Source organism: Triticum aestivum, chromosome 5A (genome assembly GCF_018294505.1).
Source record: "Triticum aestivum cultivar Chinese Spring chromosome 5A, IWGSC CS RefSeq v2.1, whole genome shotgun sequence".
Classification (NCBI taxonomy): Eukaryota; Viridiplantae; Streptophyta; class Magnoliopsida; order Poales; family Poaceae; genus Triticum; species Triticum aestivum.
In genome coordinates this window covers 672,408,297-672,428,383 of record NC_057806.1, presented here as the reverse complement: position 1 = coordinate 672,428,383, position 20,087 = coordinate 672,408,297, and positions in this window count along the sequence as shown.

Here is a 20,087-nt window from a genome sequence, read left to right as displayed (position 1 = left end):
TAGCCACCGAAAACCAATCTAGACCCGTTCTGGCAGCCTGCCGGAGGGGGATCCTTCTCCGGTGGCCATCTTTATCACCCTAGTGCTCTCCATGACGAGGAGGGGGTAGTTCTCCCTCGGGGCTGAGGGTATGTACTAGTAGCTATGTGTTTGATCTCTCTCTCTCTCTCGTGTTCTTGAGGTGATACGATCTTGATGTATCGCGAGCTTTGCTATTATATTTGGATCCTATGATGTTTCTCCCCCTCTACTCTCTTGTAATGAATTTAGTTTTCCTTTGAAGTTATCTTATTGGATTGAGTCTTTAAAGATTTGAGAACACTTGATGTATGTCTTGTCGTGCGTATCTGTGGTGACAATGGGATATCACGTGATTCACTTGATGTATGTTTTGGTGACCAATTTGCGGGTTCCTCCCATGAACTTATGCATAGGGGTTGGCACACGTTTTCGTCGTGATTCTCCGGTAGAAACTTTGGGGCACTCTTTGAGGTTATATGTGTTGGTTGAATAGATGAATCTGAGATTGTGTGACGCATATCATATAATCATACCCACGGATACTTGAGGTGACATTGGAGTATCTAGGTGACATTAGGGTTTTGGTTGATTTGTGTCTTAAGGTGTTATTCTAGTACGAACTCTAGGGCTGTTTGTGACACTTATAGGAATAGCTCAATGGATTGATTGGAAAGAATAACTTTGAGGTGGTTTTGTACCCTACCATAATCTCTTTGTTTGTTCTCCGCTATTAGTGACTTTTGAGTGACTCTTTGTTGCATGTTGAGGGATAGTTATGTGATCCAATTATGTTATTATTGTTGAGAGAACTTGCACTAGTGAAAGTATGAACCCTAGGCCTTGTTTCAACGCATTGCAATACCGTTTATGCTCACTTTTATCATTAGCTACCTTGCTGTTTTTATATTTTCAGATTACAAATACCTTTATGTACTATCCATGTACCACTTGTATCACCATCTCTTCGCCGGACTAGTGCACCTATACAATTTACCATTGTATTGGGTGTGTTGGGGACACAAGAGACTCTTTGTTATTTGGTTGCAGGGTTGCTTGAGAAAGACCAACTTCATCCTATGCCTCCTATGGATTGATAAACCTTAGGTCATCCACTTGAGGGAAATTTGCTACTGTCCTACAAACCTCTGCACTTGGAGGCCAAACAACGTCTATAAGAAGAAGGTTGTGTAGTAGACATTAGATGCTTGTGTGAAAAAGCTGCAACCTGATAAGCTCGAACCCAAATCGAAGTAATGTGTCTTCATAGGATACCCAAAGGAGACTATTGGGTACACCTTCTATCACAGATCCGAAGGCAAGATATTCGTTGCTAAGAATGGATCCTTTCTAGAGAAGGAGTTGTCGTGGACCTAAGACTGACAGTAGAATGGGGGTAGGTATGAGGAGGCAAGATCCTAGCTATGGCGAAGTTGTACACATGAGTTTTACGAGTTCAGGCCCTTCGTGGAGGAAGTAATAGCCCTACGTCTCGGTTCCCGGAGGCGGTCGACTGGATTGTGTGTGTGTGTGTGTGTGTGTGTGTTTACAGAGGGTGCGAACCCTTGTGCCAGTGGAGGGGGGTGGCTTATATAGAGTGCGCCAAGACCCCCGCCAGCCCACGTTACAAAGGGTTTAAAGTACATTAAGAAGGAGGCGTTACTAGTAACGCTAGCAATTAAGTCATATAAATTCCTATTAAGTCTATGAAATAAACGTCCGACCGTTGCCGTGCAGAGTGACTTTAGGCCTTCTACCGTCGAGTGCTAATTGCTACGGTCGAGTGACTTTGAATCTTCCGAGTGGAACGACTTGTAGTCGAGTGGATGATGCTATCCCTTGAATGTTTCTTGTTTTTAGATGGTGTCCTAGGGGAGGTGTCTAGGTCAGGCCTATGACCCTACCCTAGGTACATAGCTTCATCATTAGCCCCTGAATGGTTCAGGGTTTGAGTGAAGAAGGAGTTGAGAACACCTCCGATTCAATTTTCGCGCTTTGGAAGCGCCTTATGGGGACCAAATGAACAACCGTGATGACTTCAACTTCTTTTTCAGTCGCCTTGATCCATTCTTGGTTCTGCCGAGTGAACTTTACTGTGATGTCTTGAGTACTGATATGAAAGAAATCTTCCGTCTGACAGGTTGTCCTGCTACTCGCGGATATCGTGGGATTCGTATTATGGGGAAGCGCGCGGGACGGAGGAGGCCGCAGTAATCGGATGGGATTAGGCAAGGCCGCCTCGATCACCGTGCCGCCTTTTTCGCCATGTACCTCGCGTGCGACTGTTGCGGGATTTGATAGGATCGTCCAGACCCACAGGTCAGCCACTCGGAAGCGGCCTCATATAAGGTGCCAGATTGGGGTTTTGTGCACAGCGCGTCCCCATTCTCCCCCTTTCTCCTTTGCTCTCTTCGCCATACCCACTTCTACTCCCTGCGTCACTAGTCTGTTCGAGTTTCGCCCGCGGCCATGGGGAAGGAGAAGACGGTGGCCCTGGAGCACGCGAAGAAGGCGACGGCAAAGGCAAAGGGGAAGAAGTCCAGCCGAGGCGGATCTTCATCGAGGTCTGGCCTGCCGCGCGGCTGAATCTAGGGCGACTCGATTCGGTCGATGATCTGGTCGAGGGGGGCTGATTCCCCATGAATCGGCGCGGCTCTCGGAAGGCGAGACCGAACCGCATCTGCAAGAGGGTGAGTGCGTTCTCCTCGCCACCCATGTTGACCGTGGATTTTCTTTGCCTCCCCATCCTTTTTTCCGGGGATTCTTGAACTTCTTTGGAGCACAACTCCACCACTTTACTCCCAACACCATCGTATATCTCACTGCCTATGTGTCCATGTGCGAGAACTTCTTAGATTGTAGGCCACATTGGGGTCTTTTCAAGCACATTTTCACGTGTTGTTCCCAGTCGGTCAAGAAGGCCAACACGAGTGACGAGAGGACGCACGTGATTGAGATGTGTGGGGGTCTTGGGATTCAAATGAGAGGTAAATGCACTTTCCCAGCCATGATCCTTCCTGAGTCGGTCCGAGGATGGCAGTCGACCTAGTTTTATTGCAAAGACCAGCCGACTCCATGTCAGTCGACCGAACTTCCTGCTTTCTCCATGGCTCGGGTCGAGAATCCCTCCTCCTTGAAAGTGATCCCAGAGGAGAATGCGCGGGTGAAGGTGTTGGTCGAGCGGGTGGTCCAGCTCGTCCAGGATAGCGTGACCGGTATGGATCTATTGGAGGTCTTCCTTAAATGACGCATCCAGCCGCTCCAAGCCCATGACCATCCGATGTGGATGTACTCGGGTATTGAGGATTCCACTCGGATCCACCCGGAGGAGGTCGACGAGGACACGGTGGAGAAGTGGCTGAAAGGCATCACTGGTAACAAGGATAATCCTAGGGGGTCCAGGAGAGTCTCTCCATTCGACAATTCGCGCCAGCCAGACCAACTCCGACTCTGGATTGCCGAGTGTTCTCTTGATTTATCATGTAATCGCTTGTTGACAACCGACTGATTTTTGCTTCGCTTGTTATGGTTCAGGCCCTTACTAAGATGTACTCGATGCCCAGCGGAGAGCAGGAGCAGGATCCGGAGGGGGAGGCGAGCGGGGGCGAGAGCGGCGAGTGGCACTCTGACGAGGAGGAGGACGAGGAGAGGGACGACCCGAGTGATGAAGAAGAGGTCGACTCACCTCCTCGTAGGGAAAAAGATCCAAGCACACTCACGACCCGGCAAGCATCCATGACAAAGCGACCGCACTGACTGGACAGTCGTCGAAGCACCCTCGGATGTCTTCTCCAGTGCTAACTGAGAGGGCACCAAAGCAACCGAAAGCTGGATCGTCTCCAGCGCCGAAACAACTGAAGGTTGCGTCGTCCAAACCGCCGAAGGCTTTGCCCAAGATCAAAGTGGCCATTCCTACTGTCTCTGGGTAATAATCAGACCTAATTCTTTGGTTGACTCGGTGCGATAAACGTGACCGACTAAATATTGAAATTTGCAGAGCTTATACCTCCGGGACTTCCACCCACAAGTATGAAGATGAAGAGATGGAAGATGCAGTCACCTCCAACCCAGGTACAACTCTCATAATCCTGTCCTTGGTTACTTGGTCGATTAAATTCTGACGATTGATCTGGGGTCGACTGATCTCTTTGCAGCCCCTCCCAATATCATTGAGCTTCCAGATGATGGTGAGGATGTGCCGCTGAGGCCCAGGAGGAACAAGAAGACGTCAGCTGGCAAGGCATCCCAATCGGAACTGGCGGCAGAACCAGTAGTTCAACCGCTTGAAGATGTGAGCAGGGTTTCTATTACTTTTGCCGATCCAGTGTCGAGTGTACGCCCCACATCGTCAACTATGCCAATGCTTGCTTCAACCATCCAACTTCATACCTCAGAACTTCAAGCTGTTGTGTCTGGACTGTCAGTCCCATTCTTCACCACTCATCACGTTCCAGAAAGCCAGGCGGACGCCGCTGCGGAAGCCATTCGCCAGGATGGCATAATGATGGAGCGGGTGAAGGTGGTGCACGAAAACAGTCAGGCTGCTTACGATGCCAGCGCGGCCCTTCGAGCTAATGTCCAAGTAAGTTGGCTTCCGACTGAACTTGTTATGTTAGGATATGCTACCTGGATACTTTTTCTCCGTGTAATTTCTTGTTGTCCTGCACTTCGCATCTGCATACCCACTGGGTGTTTTGTCATCTTTGTTGTTTTCACTCTCCCACTCGGTCTAGGTGGACCATGTCGAGTGGAATCTGAACCAGTGGGGGCACGCTGAGTGCACCCACTGGGTGTAGTCCCCGAGACCACAGTCGACTGCTGGCAGTCGGTTGGGGTCTGAGTACTTCTTTCTCTTTCTTTTCTTCCACTCGGTCTAGGCGGACCATGTCGAGTGGAATCTGAACCAGTGGGGGCACGCTAAGTGCACCCACTGGGTGTAGTCCCCGAGACTACTGTCAAATGTTTGATTCTTTGGTAGTCTTTAAAGTTTAATTCACTCGGAAGTAAATAATCTTTGATCTTGTTCACTGACATGTCTTTTGCTCATTGCAGAAATCATGTGCGCTTATCTCCAAATTCACTGAATTCGAGGAAAAGCAGATGCAACTCAACCTTGACTTAGAACTGGCCCTGCAGAACTTAAAAAAGGCTCAAGATGAAGTTGCTGGTACGGAAGGTAATGGCATGTCGACTGCTCATCTCGACCATCCTTCAATTTATCCCTTCGTTCTTCTGTTTGACCCAAAATGTGTGTTCTGCAGAGAAAATGAGGCTGGCTCTGGAGAAGAAGGACCTTGACCTTGCAGCTGCGCAAAAGGAGGCTCGGGAGAAGACTGCCCTTGCTGACAAAAAGCTGGCTTCGGTCAGAGTGCTAGAGGAGGAAATAACCAAGTCGAAGTCGTCTCTTACTGAATCCAACCGAGCGGCGACTCGTCTGAAGAAGGATAAGGTGGCTCTGAACGAGCAGCTAGAAAGCATGTCTCGTAGGAGAAACGACTTGGAAGCTTATCTGAAAGCCCTCGCCAAGAAGCTCTTCCTTATGCTCGAAGGTACCCCTTTTTTATCCGACTGTTTTACTATTTACAAGTCACTGCGGATCAGTCGATTCATTAACTCCTTGAATCTACAGAATTCTGCCAAAACTTTGAAGAGGAAACTGGACGGATCGAGACAGGCTTGGATCCCATCCTTTCTCCAGTCGGCGATGAGGCTGCCATGAATGTGCTTCGACTGGAATATCGTGTTGCTAGTGTTACCAGTTATCTTGCTTGCTTGAAGGTGGCGACGTCGCGCATTGATACATCACTCTAGCCAAGGGCAATGCTTCAGAATGATCTCGAGTCTCTGATGACTCGACTCAATGAGGTTCTTGGTCGAGTGCAGGAATGGAAGAAGTCTTCTACCTGATGCGGTGCTGACGTGGCTTTGTCGCTGGTTAGGGTCCACTACAAAGAAGCTCGAGAAGAGAAGCTGGCGGCGATCAAGGATGCTAACACCAAAAGACATGACTTCCAATCCTTCATGGAGACTTTCATTGCTGCTGCCACTCGGATCGCTGACGGGATCGATCTGGACGAGTTCGTCGAGCCTGCAAGCCCTCCTCCTGCGGAGTGAACAAACTTGATACCTCACCTTAAATTTGCCTCGGAATGCCGAGTGATTCTGTAACCGTTAAACTCCTTCGGCCCTGATGCCCGAGTACTTTTATCTTCGTCCTGAAACTTTTAAGATTCTATTCGAACTTGGTTTATCTTCGAATAAGCTTGTGTTTGCCTTCGAGTGGCACTTGTTCTTCACTCGGTATAACCTTTGTATGTGACGCCGCTCTGAAGAAAAGGTTGCAGTCGACCTGCACCTCGTCGTCCTTGCGGGATAGGGATGGAGCGCACGTTGTACTTGTGGCACAGCTCTGAGGAGAGGATTGCAGTCGACCGGCACCTCGTCGTCCTTGCGGATAGGGATGGAGCGCATGTTGTACTTGTGGTGCAGCTCTAAGGAGAGGATTGCAGTCGACCTGCATGGCTGCACCTCGTCGTCCTTGCGGATAGGGATGGAGTGCACGTTGTACTTGTGGTGCAGCTCTGAGGAGAGGATTGCGGTCGACCTGCACCTCGTCGTCCTTACGGATAGGGATGGAGCACATGTTGTACTTGTGGCGCAACTCTGAGGAGAGGATTGCAGTCGACCTGCTCCTCGTCGTCCTTGCGGATAGGGATGGAGGGCATGTTGTACTTGTTGTGCAGCTCCGAGGAGAGGATTGCAGTCGACCTGCACCTCGTCATCCTTGCGGATAGGGGTGTTTTTCAAACTTAGGCGAGTACTGAACTGCAGCTAAGCCCCCCAAGTGTGAGGTTTCTTCATCACTCGGTAGGATTTTTTAAACTTAGGCAAGTGCTGGACTGCAGCTAAGCCCCCGAGTGTGAGGTTTGCTCATCACTCGGTAGGATTTTTTAAACTTAGGCGAGTACTGGACTGCAGCTAAGCCCCCGAGTGTGAGGTTTGCTCATCACTCGGTAGGATTTTTTAAACTTAGGCGAGTACTAGACTGCAGCTAAGCCCCCGAGTGTGAGGTTTGCTCACCACTCGGTAGGATTTTTTAAACTTAGGCGAGTACTGGACTGCAGCTAAGCCCCCGAGTGTGAGGTTTGCTCATCACTCGGTAGGATTTTTTAAACTTAGGCGAGTACTGGATTGTAGCTAATCCCCTGAGTGTGAGGTTTGCTCACCACTCGGTAGGATTTTTCAAACTTAGGCGAGTACTGGACTACAGCTAAGCCCTCGAGTGTGAGGTTTGCTCATCACTCAGTAGGATTTTTTAAACTTAGGCGAGTACTGGACTGCAGCTAAGCCCCCGAGTGTGAGGTTTGCTCACCACACGGTAGGATTTTCAAACTTAGGCGAGTACTGGACTGCAGCTAAGCCCCCGAGTGTGAGGTTTTCTCACCACTCGGTAGGATTTTTCAAACTTAGGCGAGTATTGGACTGCAGCTAAGCCCCCGAGTGTGAGGTTTGCTCACAACTCGATAGGATTTTTCAAACTTAGGCGAGTATTGGACTACAGCTAAGCCCCCGAGTGAGAGGCTTGCTCACCACTCGGTAGGATTTTTCAAACTTAGGCGAGTACTGGACTGCAGATAAGCCTCCGAGTGAGAGGCTTTCTCACCACTCGGTAGGATTTTTCAAACTTAGGCGAGTACTGGACTGCAGCTAAGCCCCCGAGTGTGAGGTTTGCTCACCACTCGGTAGGATTTTTCAAACTTAGGCGAATATTGGACTACAGCTAAGCCCCCAAGTGAGAGGCTTGCTCACCACTCGGTAGGATTTTTCAAACTTAGGCGAGTACTGGACTGCAGATAAGCCTCCGAGTGAGAGGCTTTCTCACCACTCTGTAGGATTTTTCAAACTTAGGCGAGTACTGGACTGCAGCTAAGCCTCCGAGTGAGAGGCTTGCTCACCACTCGGTAGGATTTTTCAAACTTAGGCGAGTACTGGACTGCATCTAAGCCTCCGAGTGAGAGGCTTGCTCACCACTCGATTGGATTTTTCAAACTTAGGCGAAACGGATTCACAACTAAGCCCCGGAGTGAGAGGCTTGCTCATCACTCGGCAGGATTTGTTAAACTTAGGCGAAACGGATTCGCAGCTAAGCCCCCGAGTGAGAGGCTTGCTCACCACTCGGAAGGATTTGTTAAACTTAGGCAAAACGGATTCGCATCTAAGGCACCCACTGGGGGATTTAGAACATACAAAAAAGGAACAACGACCATTTACAAGACTATAAAACTGTGTCTTTGATAATCAAACTAAAGGGTATTTCTTATTACATCTCAACAGTCTGAATGCTTAAGTGTAAAAGGGGCGGAGCAACTCCGCATTCCAAGCATGTGGCTCGTCTTTCTTATGCTCGACGTTGTAGAGGTGGTACGCTCTGTTGTGAAGCACTCTAGTGATGATGAAAGGATCTTCCCAAGTAGGGGCGGGCTTGTGTGGCTTCTGTTGATCCACTCGAAGAACCAAATCTCCTTCCTGAAATGCTCGACCCCACACGTTTCTGGCGTGGAATCGACGCAGGTCTTGCTGATAAATGGTCGATCGGATCAGTGCCATCTCTCTTTCCTCTTCCAGGAGATCAACTGCGTCTTGCCGAGCCTGCTCTGCTTCAGCTTCTGAGAAGAGCTCGACTCTGGGTGCATTGTGGAGCAAGTCACTCGGAAGCACAACTTCAGCTCCATAGACCAAGAAGAATGGAGTTCGACCAGTCGGCCGATTCGGAGTCGTCCTCAAACCCCAAAGTACTGACGGAAGTTCATCGACACAGGCGCCTGCCGCATGTTTGAGATCATGCATCAGTTAGGGTTTTAGTCCTTTGAGAATCAACTCGTTTGCTCTTTCAGCTTGTCCATTCGACTGGGGGTGGGCGACTGAAGCATAGTCGACTCAAGTGCCTTGGGAAGTACAGAAGGCTCTGAACTCATCCGAATCGAAGTTTGAGCCGTTGTCAGTGATGATGCTGTGCGGAACACCATACCTGAATGTTAACTCTCTGATGAAACTGACCGCAGTACTGGCTTCAAGACTATTGATAGGTTTGGCTTCAATCCATTTGGTGAATTTGTCGACTGCCACGAGTACATGAGTGAAGCCGCTCCTACCTGTTCTCAGAGGTCCAACCATGTCCAAACCCCAAACAGCAAAGGGCCAGACGAGTGGAATGGTCTTCAGGGTTGATGCATGCTTGTGGGACATGTTGGAGTAAAACTGGCAACCTTCACATTTGTCGACTATTTCTTGTGCCATCTCATTTGCCCGTGGCCAATAAAATCCTGCTCGGTATGCTTTGGCCACAATGGTCTGAGAGTTCGCATGGTGACCATAGGTCCCCTAATGGATGTCGTTGAGGATCAATCGACCTTCCTCTAGTGTTATGCATTTCTGGCTGACTCTAGTTACACTTTCTCTGAACAACTGCCCTCTTATCACGGTAAAAGCTTTGGATCGGCGGACGATCTGTCGGGCCTCTTCTTCGTTCTCTGGGAGTTCCTTCCTGAGAATGTACGCAATGAACGGCACTGTCCAGTCGGGAGTGATGACCAAAACCTCCATGATCAAGTCGACCACGGCCGGGACTTCGACTTCAGTCGGATCAGTGGCACTCTTTGGTTGCGGGGGCTCTTCAGTGAAAGGATCTTCCTGGACTGAAGGTGTATGAATATGCTCCAAAAACACATTACTAGGAATGGCTTCCCTCTTGGAGCCTATCTTCGCCAAATCATCCGCTGCTTGATTTTTCAATCGGGGTATATGATGGAGTTCTAAACCTTCAAACTTCTTCTCTAACTTTCTCACCGCATTGCAGTATCCAGTCATAGTTGGGCTTCTGACATCCCACTCCTTCATCACTTGATTCACCACCAAATCTGAGCCGCCGTAGACCATGAGGCGACGGACGCCAAGTGAAATGGCCATACACAAACCATACAAAAGTGCCTCATATTCAGCTTTGTTGTTGGAGGAATCAAAATGAATTTGGAGAACATAGCGGAGCTTGTCACCTCGGGGAGATACCAATACCACCCCAGCACCAGAACCATTCAGCATCTTAGATCCATCAAAGAAGATGGTCCATTGGTCCAAGTGAATCTGAGTCGGCAGTTGTTGTTCGATCCACTCGGCAAGGAAATCTGCTATTGCGTGGGACTTGATAGCTTTCTTTGCCTCAAACTTGATATCTAAGGGAAGGAGTTCATCGCCCATTTTGCCACTCGAACAATTGCATCTCTGTTGTTCAGAATTTCTGATAATGGTGCGTCGTTGATGACTGTAATGGAGTGATCAGAGAAATAATGTGCAACCTTCTTCGTGGCCATGTAAATCCCATAAACCAGCTTCTAATAATGTGGATATCTCTGCTTGGATGGAGTTAAAACTTCAGAAACATAGTATATTGGGCGCTGAACTTTATAGGCTTTTCCTTCTTCTTCCCGCTCGACCGTGAGTACTGTACTGACAACTTGTCCAGTGGCTGCAATGTAAAGCAGTAAAGGTTCTTTACTGATTGGGGCAGCGAGCACCGGCTGGGTGGAAAGCAGGGCTTTGAGATCTGCAAACGCTACATCAGCTTCAGGAGTCCACTCGAACTTGTCAGATTTCTTCATCAGTCGGTAAAGAGGCAATGCCTTTTCACCGAGGCAAGAAATGAATCGACTCAAGGTGGCCAAACAACCAGTAAGCTTCTGGACATCATGCACGCGCACAGGGGCTTCATCCGGAGTATGGCCCCAACTTTCTCCGGGTTAGCGTCGATCCCTCATTCGGAAACGAGGAAGCTGAGTAACTTTCCGCCAGGAACTCTGAAAGTACACTTTGATGGGTTAAGCTTGATATCATATCTTCTCAGGTTCGCAAAGGTTTCAGCAAGATCAGTCAGCAGGTCGGAACCTTTGCGTGACTTGACCACAATGGCATCCATGTATGCTTCCACATTCTGACTGATTTGAGTGAGCATACACTTCTGAATCATCCTCATGAATGTGGGCCCAGCATTCTTGAGACCGAATGGCATGGTGACATAACAAAAGCATCCGAATGGAGTGATGAAAGCTGTTTTTATCTCATCGGGTCCATACAGTCAGATCTGATGGTACCCGAAATAGGCGTCTAGAAAAGACAAACACTCACATCCCGTAGTTGAATCGACAATTTGGTCGATGCGAGGGAGAGGAAAATGATCTTTCGGGAAGGCCCGATTGATATGCTTGAAGTCAATGCACATGCGAAGTGAGTCGTCCTTCTTGGGTGTGGGAGTCCTGGATTAGGGGGTCTCTGGACAGTCGGACTATCTCCATTGGCCGGACTGTTGGACTATGAAGATACAAGATTGAAGACTTCGTCTCGTGTCCGGATGGGACTCTACTTGGCATGGAAGGCAAGCTGGGCAATACGGATATGTGTATCTCCTCCTTTGTAACCGACCTTGCGTAACCCTAACCTCTCTGGTGTCTATATAAACCGGAGGATTTTAGTCCGTAGGACAACATACAATCATACCATATGCTAGCTTCTAGGGTTTAGCCTCTCCGATCTCGTGGTAGATCTACTCTTGTACTACCCATATCATCAATATTAATCAAGCAGGATGTAGGGTTTTACCTCCATCAAGAGGGCTCGAACCTGGGTAAAACATTGTGTCCCCAGCCTCCTGTTACCATCCGCCTTAGACGCACAGTTCGGGACCCCCTACCCGAGATCCGCCGGTTTTGACACCGACATTGGTGCTTTCATTGAGAGTTCCTCTGTGTCGTCGCCGTTAGGCTTGATGGCTCCTACTATCATCGATAGCTATGCAGTCCTGGGTGAGACTTTTCTCCCCGGACAGATCTTCGTGTTCGGCGGCTTTGCACTGCGGGCCAATTTGCTTGGTCATCTGGAGCAGATTGAAAGTTACGCCCCTGGCCACCAGGTCAGGTTTGGAAGCTTAAACTACATGGCCGATATCCGTGGAGACTTGATCTTCGACGGATTCGAGCCTCTGCCTTGTGCGTCACGCGGTCACGATGAGTATGATTTAGCTCTACCATCGGATAGTGTTCAGGAGTCGCACAGGCAGCTGCTCCGACCCTCAATTCGGAGCCAGTTGCGTCGTCCATGGACGGGTGGATGGACCCCGTCACGGAGGCCTTACCCTCAGCGGCGATCGAGCCAAACATCGACCTTACCTCGCACGAGAGCGTGTTGTTAAACTGTCGGATCCTTCTCCGGCCACGGACTCCAAACCGCCTGCGCCGGTTCCTATCAAATCTGATTGGGCGCCGATCATGGGGTTTACCTCCGCGGATATTTTTCAGCACTCGCCCTTTGGTGACATACTGAACTCATTAAGGTCTCTCTCCTTGTCAGGAGGATCCTGGTCGAACTATGTCTGGCAGGACTGGGATGCGGACGACGAAGAAATTCGCGGCCCACCCACCACCCACTTAGTAGCCACTGTCGATGACTTAACTGACATGCTCGACTTTGACTCCGAAGACATCGACGGTATGGACGATGATGCGGGAGAAGAAGAGGAACCACTGCCCACAGGGCACTAGACAGCCACCTCATCGTACGATATATATACATGGTGGATACACCCAAAGAAGGCAATGGCAACGAGATAGCGGAGGATGACCCCTCCAAGAAGCAACCCAAGCGCCGACGTCAGCGACGCCGCTCTGAGTCCCGCCAAAGCAAAAGTGGTGATACCGGCACATGAGATAATAACACGCCGGATAGTGCCGAAGACAACAACAATCCCCTCCAGCAAGATTTAGAGCAGGAGGATGAAGGAGCCAGCCCTCCTGAGAGAGCGGCAGATGGAGAAGAGGAGGATGATAATTACATGCCCCCCTCCGAAGACAAGCCAAGCCTCGGCGACGACGAATTCACTGTGCCAAAGGATCCTGTCGAACAAGAGCGCTTCAAACGCCGGCTTATAGCCATGGCAAATAGCCTTAAGAAAAAGTAGCAGCAGCTTCAAGCTGATCAGGATCTGCTAGCTGACAGATGGACTGAAGTCCTCGCGGCCGAGGAATATAAACTCGAGCGCCCCTCCAAGAGTTACCCAAAATGTAGGTTGCTACCCTGACTAGACGAAGAAGCGTATGACGCGGCTGATCGGCCACCTCGTGGCCGCGATAGAGAGGCATTCGAGCCAAAAACTCAGCCTGCACCCCGACGCCATTCAAATAAAAAGGCATGGGGAGATACGCCAGACCTGCGAGACATATTGGAGGACAAAGCAAAGCATGCAAGATCGATCTATGGATCACGAGGGCGCGCCACTATGCAAGACAATAAATGTCACGCCGGATACAGTAAAAGTAAATCCGGCCGGGCCGAACACAGCGGGCAAGACCCATTCGAGTTGCGTCGCGATATAGCCCAATACAGAGGCGCCGCACACCCCTTATGCTTCACAGACGAAGTACTGGATCATCAAATTCCAGAAGGTTTCAAACCTGTAAACATTGAATCATACGATGGCACAACAGATCCCGCGGTATGGATCGAGGATTTCCTCCTCCACATCCACATGGCCTGCGGTGATGACTTACACGCCATCAAATATCTCCCACTAAAGCTCAAGGGACCAGCGCGGCATTGGCTTAACAGCTTGCCAGCAGAGTCCATTAGCTGTTGGGAAGATCTGGAGGCCGCATTCCTCAACAACTTTCAGGGCACTTATGTGCGGCCACCAGATGCCGATGACTTGAGCCACATAATTCAGCAGCCAGAAAAATCAGCTAGGCAATTCTGGACTCGGTTCCTATCAAAGAAAAATCAAATCGTCGATTGTCCAGATGCAGAGGCCCTAGCGGATTTCAAACACAACATCCACAATGAATGGCTAGTCCGGCACCTTGGACAGGAAAAGCTGAAATCTATGGCAGCCCTCATGACACTCATGACCCGCTTTTGTGCGGGAGAAGACAGCTGGCTGGCTCGCAGTAATAACATATCAAAGAACCATGGTACTTCGGATACCAAGGACGGCAATAGCAGGTCACGTCGCAACGAAGATAAGCGCCGCATTAACAGCGATAATACCGAGGATACGGCAGTCAATGCGAGATTCAAAGGCTCTAAACCCGGTCAGCGGAAAAAGCCATTCAAACAAAGTACGCCAGGTCCGTCCAGCTTGGACCGTATACTCGATCGCTTGTGTCAAATACACGGCACCCCGGACAAGCCAGCCAATCACACCAATAGGGATTGTTGGGTGTTCAAGCAGGCTAGCAAGTTAATTGCTGAAAACAAGGACAAGTGGCCACATAGCGACGACGAGGAGGAGCCCCGACATCCACACATCGGAGGACAGAAGAGGTTTCCCCCACAAGTGCGGACGGTGAACTTGATATACGCAACCCACATCCCCAAGAGGGAGCGGAAGCGTGCGCTCAGGGACGTATATGCGCTGGAGCCAGTCACCCCAAAGTTCAACCCATGGTCCTCCTATCCGATCACATTCGATCGCAGGAACCATCCCACTAGTACCCGTCATGGCGGATTCGCCGCACTGGTTCTGGACCCAATAATTGACGGATTTCACCTCACTCGAGTCCTTATGGATGGCGGCAGCAGCCTGAACCTGCTTCATCAGGACACAGTGCGCAAAATGGGTATAGACCCCTCAAGGATCAAACCCACAAAAACGACCTTTAAAGGCGTCATTCCAGGCATAGAGGCCCATTACACAGGCTCAATTACACTGGAAGTGGTCTTCGGATCCCCAGATAACTTCCGAAGAGAAGAGTTAATCTTCGATATAGTCCCGTTCCACGGTGGTTCTCATGCACTGCTCGGGCGAACCGCATTTGCGAGATTCAATGCGGTACCGCATTACGCATACCTCAAGCTCAAGATGCCAGGACCTCGCGGGGTTATTATAGTCAATGGAAACACAGAGCGCTCTCTTCGAATAGAGGAGCACACTGCGGCCCTCGCAGCAGAAGCGCAAAGCAGCCTCTCAAGGCAATCCACCAGTTCGGCGTTTCAAGACCCGAACACCTTCAAGCGCGCTCGGAGCAATCGGCAAATAGACCGGCTAGCATGATCTGAGCTTGCCTAGCCATGCGGCCCCCACCCCAGTCCCAGCCAAACGGCAAAACTCGTGCCACGCATACATAATTACGCATTTAAAATACCATGGGCACAGGGGGAGGGGGCACAACTGCGGCACGCCCCAAGACGTGGCTTAAACCGCACTAGGGGCTTCCCGTTTGGTTATTTTTTCTCTTTTTCACGACCTTATTCTTTGGAAACCCTGTCTGGCCGCACTATTGCCGAACACATGATGCAGCAACCAAGGAGGCAGAAAGCTACGTCACACCACGGAATTCCCAGGTGGATGACAATAACGAGCGAAATATTTGATTTAATACTATTCCTCAACTTGCCCTTGGGAGGTACATAGTCCTACTCTTTGCTTATCGCACTATCTGTATCATTCTGCTTTAACGCACCTTTTTGAATAAACAATGCATAACATTACGACTATTATTGCATTCTTGTTATATATACATGTGTTCATTAATGACGCCTTGCAACCGTACACTTTGGTACGGCCAATACACCAGGGGCTTACGTACCCCACAATATGGTGTGAAAAGTCCGAACACTTTCGCAAGTGCGGCACCCCGAACTTAGAGCATTATATGCATCAGCTCCGAATCATGTCTTTGGTCAAATGTTGGGTTTGCCCGGCTCCTATGTTTTGGTACCTTACGTTCCGCTCTATCGGCTAAGGTAGCGCTAGGAGAACTACTGCGATTGTGCCCCGGTTCTGCTGGGCTTAGCACCTCAGTAGAGAAAGCTAAAACTGACTGTCATGATAAGGCGAGAGACTGGTCGCTGTTCGGCGAGGTTTTCGAGCCGAATTCAGCCTTCCGAATACCAGGGGCTTCGCCGAAATTTAAAATTATAGAATTCTATGGCTAAGTGAGAGTGATAAAGCATTATTAGTCCGGTTGCCTTGTTCCTTGTGCTGAGCACCTCCCTCGAAGGACCCAAACATGGGAACAAGAGTGCTCAGGTTTATCCCGAACACCCCAGCACTCGTGGCATGGGGGCAGAAGCCGAGGACTAGCCATCTCTCAGATTGGATAAAACAGCCAAATAGAAGGTAATACTTTAAATTCACACAAGCGTTGCATAGCGCATATGAAACAAGTTTGCATCATACAGGATCACACGAGCAAGTTTACTCAAATATTACATCCTTGGAACATTCGTCCGCTACAAGACGGGCACCCTTCAGGACACCCTCATAATAAATTTCGGGGGGTGCGATGCTCCTTGCCCTGCGGCGGCCCTTCCTTGATCAGCTTCACGGCGTCTAGCTTGGCCCACTACACCTTCACACGAGCGAAAGTCTGGTGTGCACCTTTGATGCAGACGGACCGCTCGACGACCTCCAGCCGTGGGCAGGCATCCACAAGCCGCCTCACCAGGCCGAAGTAGCTGTTGGGAAGGGTGTCGCCAGGCCACAGCCGGACTATCAGGCCCTTCATGGCCTGTTCGGCCGCCTTGTGCAGCTCGACCAGCTGCTTTAGCTAGTCGCTCAAAGGCATCGGGTGTTCAGTCCCAGTATACTGAGACCAAAATAGCTTCTCCGTTGAGCTTCCCTCCTCGGCCTGGTAAAACTGTGCGGCATCCGACACGCTCCGGGGCAAATCTGCGAATGCTCCTGGAGAGCTCCGAATTCGGGTAAGTAATCGGTAATTTACTTTTACATGCTTGCTCTGCATATAGAATGCCTTACCCGCTGCTATCTTCTTCATTGCGTCGATATCCTTGAGGGCCTTTCGGGCTTCGGCCTTGGCACTTTATGCGCTCTCGAGGGCCACAGCAAGCTCGGACTCTCGCGTCTTCGAGTCAAGCTCCAACGCTTCATGCTTCGTCACGAGAGCCTGGAGCTCTAGATGCACCTCGCCCACCCGATCCTCTTGCTTTTCTCGCTCGGTGTGCTCCTTGGCCGCTTTATCTTCGGCCTCGTACAGCGCTTGCTTTAGGGTCGCCACTTCGGTTGTGGCCCCTGGCAAATTCATGATGATCCTGTCATTTTGCAATCGCACTCTTTTTATACATATCCACAGACTAGGTACTACTTACCTTTGTTCTCCTCGAGCTGCCTCTTGGCAAGGCCGAGCTCGTCCTGGGACCCCTTAAGGCCCTGCTTCAGTATGGCGACCTCCGTAGTCAGTGCGGCGGACGCCAGCAGCAAAGCCTGCATATGCATATTGACATACTCATATTAGACTCCTGCGATATTGTTTGATCCTCCGTTCGGCTTTTCTTTGTGAACACCGAACAGAGCATCAGGGGCTACTGTCTATGCGGCAATATTTTCCTACATTTACAACACTTACCTCAAAGCCTATTAGAAGGCTGGCACAGGCTTCAGTCAATCCGCTCTTGGTGGACTGAACCTTTTGGATCACCGCACTCATGATAGTGCGGTGCTCCTCATCGATGGAAGCATTGCGAAGCGCTTCCAGTAGATTGTCCGGCGCCTCTGCATGGACAGAGGTCACCGGTACAGGCGCCTCGCCCCTCTTAGAAGGAGGCCGCCTGCCCGAGTCCGGAACCACTGGAGGTTCCGGCGCGGTGTTCGGCTGAGGGCCGAACTCGGAGCTCTCAGGGGCCTTGTCCCCTCGGCTCCCGGAGTCCGGGAGGCCGCCTTGAGGCACCTCCGGGACTGTCTCCCCTCAACCCGGTGCCTCGTGAGACAGCACCTCGGCGTCGTCCGCAGGATGAGGGGAGGTGGCGGTCGGGACTGGATCGCTATCCATATCTGACGAGCCCAGGGAGCCGTCCGACGATACATCGATACGGGCCCCGGGCGGCCTGCATAATCATATTTCGGCGTTAGGTGAAGTAGTGCGACAAAGGAATACTATGACTTATTCTGGTATCCGAATACTTACGACTTCCCCAGGGGCTTGGCCCTGGGCAGCCACTCGTCTTCGCCATCGGCGACGGTGGTAGAGTAGTCCGGAAGGAGAGTTCTCCCCTTCTTGGACCCTTCGGCCTCCCTAGTTGGAGCGGCCTTCCTTTTCTTGTCTCCCCCGTCAGGGGGGAGCATCTTCTTCTGCCTCCTCGTCTTCGGGGGAGGATTGCACCATAGAGTCCTCAGATGGTGAGTCCGACGATGCCTGGCGTCAGGAACTCTTTTGGGTTCCCTTGGCCTTCTTGGTCTTCTCCAGCACCGTATAAGGAGCCGGAGTCAGCATCTTCGCCACAAGAGCGTCTGCTGGGCCTTCAGAAAAAGGAGCCGGACAGTCGATCTGTCCGGCCGTCTCCTGCCAGTCCTGTCAAAGGTATGGGAGTTTAGATCCCGCATGGAGTCAATCTATAAAAAATAAGTATCATGTGAGAGGTAAAGCAGCTTACCGCACTGGCTTGGCGCTTCGCGCTGAATCCGCGATCCTTAGTAATGGGAGGGAGGACCTCGGCGCTCTTGAACAGCACCCTCCAGGCATCTTCGTGAGTTGTGTCGAAGGGCCTGTTCAGAGTTCGGTGCTGCTCCAGGTCGAACTCCCACAAGTTAAAGTCCCGTTGTTGGCACGGGAGGATCCGGCGGTGGAGCATGACCTGGACTATGTTGATGAGTTTGAGCTTCTTGTTCACCATGTTTTGAATATATGTTTGGAGTCCGGTCAGCTCTCCCGGACTACCCCAGGACAGGCCCTTCTCTTGCCAGGAGGTGAGCCGTGTGGGGAAGCCAGATCGGAACTCGGGGGGCCGCTACCCATGTAGGGTCACGCGGCTCGGTGATGTAGAACCACCCCGATTGCCACCCCTTTATGGTCTCCATGAAGGAGCCCTCGAGCCATGTGATGTTGGGCATCTTGCCCACCATGGCGCCTCCGCACTCCGCCTGGCGGCTGCTCACTACCTTCGGCTTGACATTGAAAGTCTTCAGCCATAAGCCGAAGTGGGGCTTGATGCGGAGGAAAGCCTCGCACACAACGATGAGCGCCGAGATGTTGAGGATAAAGTTCGGGGCCAGATCGTGGAAATCCAGGCCGTAGTAGAACATGAGCCCCCGGACAAATGGGTGGAGAGGAAATCCCAGTCCGCGAAGGAAATGGGTGAGGAACACTACCCTCTCATGGGGCCTGGGGGTGGGGATGAGCTGCCCCCCTTCTGGGAGCCGGTGCGCGATGTCGTCGGGCAAGTATCCGGCTCTCCTCAGCTTCTTGACGTGTCCCTCTGTGACGGAGGATACCATCCACCTGCCTCCTGCTCCGGACATGGTTGGAGAAGGTCGAGGTGGGAAATGTGAACTTGGGCGCTGGAGCTCGAGTGTGCGAAGGTGGATGAGCAAAGGAGGAAGAAGGCGTGGATGAAAAAGGTTAAACCTTGTCCCTTTATAAGGGCGGCCGAAACTATGTGCCCCCACTAGCCTGATAAAACTCGCTTATCCCCCAAGCGTCATAATGAATGCCGCGGTTGGGTTACCCACACCCGTATTGATGAGAATCCCGTGATAAGGGGACACGATCTCTGCTTTGACAAGACGTGTCAAAAAACTGCCTCGTGTTATGTGCGGGGCAAGTTAAAAGAAACGATTCGAATAATCGCCGGGCCGTGACATAATGTCGTGTTGCCAAAACGAGACAGCAAATTGGATTTGTGGAAATATTATTCTCTCTACAGTGGTATGTGGAACTTATTTTGCAGGGTCGGACACTATCCTTGTATTCGAATTCTTCTGTGGTATATTTGGAGGAGGAACCCACCTTGCAATGTCGAAGACAATATTGCGCGCCGGAATCATCGTCATTGAAAGCCTGGTTCAGGGGCTACTGTGGGAGTCCTAGATTAGGGGGTCTCTGGACAGATGGACTATCTCCGTTGGTCGGACTGTTGGACTATGAAGATACAAGATTGAAGACTTCGTCTCGTGTCTGGATGGGACTCTACTTGGCGTGGAAGGCAAGCTGGGCAATACGGATATGTGTATCTCCTCCTTTGTAACCGACCTTGTGTAACCCTAACCTCTCCGGTATCTATATAAATCGGAGGAT